Raw genomic sequence first — 1,544 nt, 5'->3', positions numbered from 1 at the left:
GAAAAAATTCAGAATAAACAAATTTGTTACCTGACTAAAGTTGAAAATACAATGTAAATAGCTTGAAGTATATTCGTACAAATAAAGACTGCAGAAATAAATTTTTTTTGACGTCTGCATGGAAGCTTAAAATTATTTCATTGTTTCAATTTGCATTACAATGTATCTGGAATATCCTGGCCAAAAATCATACAAATATATTCATTCATTAGCCAGTGAGAACCATTTTACTTTTATAATCAATCTCTCAAAATGGCTATATAAGCATTTTACAATATTATGACGCGTAAAATTCTAAATCAACTATAACTTTCTTACTTCTCTTCATAAATCAATTTGGTAAAAAGTTTTAGGTTTGTCAGTCTAACAAAAACCTGAAAAACAGAAAAAATTCAGAATAAACAAATTTGTTACCTGACTAAAGTTGAAAATACAATGTAAATAGCTTGAAGTATATTCGTACAAAAAAAGACTGCAGAAATAAATTTTTTTTGACGTCTGCATGGAAGCTTAAAATTATTTCATTGTTTCAATTTGCATTACAATGTATCTGGAATATCCTGTCCAAAAATCATACAAATATATTCGTTCATTAGCCAGTGAGAACCATTTTACTTTTATAATCAATCTCTCAAAATGGCTATATAAGCATTATACAATATTATGACGCGTAAAATTCTAAATCAACTATAACTTTCTTACTTCTCTTCATAAATCATTTTGGTAAAAAGTTTTAGGTTTCTCAGTCTAACAAAAACCTGAAAAACAGAAAAAATTCAGAATAAACAAATTTGTTACCTGACTAAAGTTGAAAATACAATGTAAATAGCTTGAAGTATATTCGTACAAATAAACACTGCAGAAATAATTTTATTTTGACGTCTGCATGGAAGCATAAAATTATTTCATTGTTTCAATTTGCATTACAATGTATCTGGAATATCCTGTCCAAAAATCATACAAATATATTCATTCATTAGCCAGTGAGAACCATTTTACTTTTACACTCAATCTCTCAAAATGGCTATATAAGCATTATACAATATTATGACGCGTAAAATTCTAAATCAACTATAACTTTCTTACTTCTCTTCATAAATCAATTTGGTAAAAAGTTTTAAGTTTCTCAGTCTAACAAAAACCTGAAAAACAGAAAAAATTCAGAATAAACAAATTTGTTACCTGACTAAAGTTGAAAATACAATGTAAATAGCTTGAAGTATATTCGTACAAATAAAGACTGCAGAAATAATTTTTTTTTGACGTCTGCATGGAAGCTTAAAATTATTTCATTGTTTCAATTTGCATTACAATGTATCTGGAATATCCTGTCCAAAAATCATACAAATATATTCATTCATTAGCCAGTGAGAACCATTTTACTTTTATACTCAATTTCTCAAAATGGCTATATAAGCATTATACAATATTATGACGCGTAAAATTCTAAATCAACTATAACTTTCTTACTTCTCTTCATAAATCAATTTGGTACAAAGTTTTAGATTTCTCAGTCTAACAAAAACCTGAAAAACAGAAAAAAT

The sequence above is a fragment of the Lottia gigantea genome (genome assembly GCF_000327385.1).
Source record: "Lottia gigantea unplaced genomic scaffold LOTGIsca_87, whole genome shotgun sequence".
NCBI lineage: Eukaryota > Metazoa > Mollusca > Gastropoda > Lottiidae > Lottia > Lottia gigantea.
The sequence above is the reverse complement of the archived record's forward strand: the minus strand, read 5'-3'. Positions refer to the sequence as shown.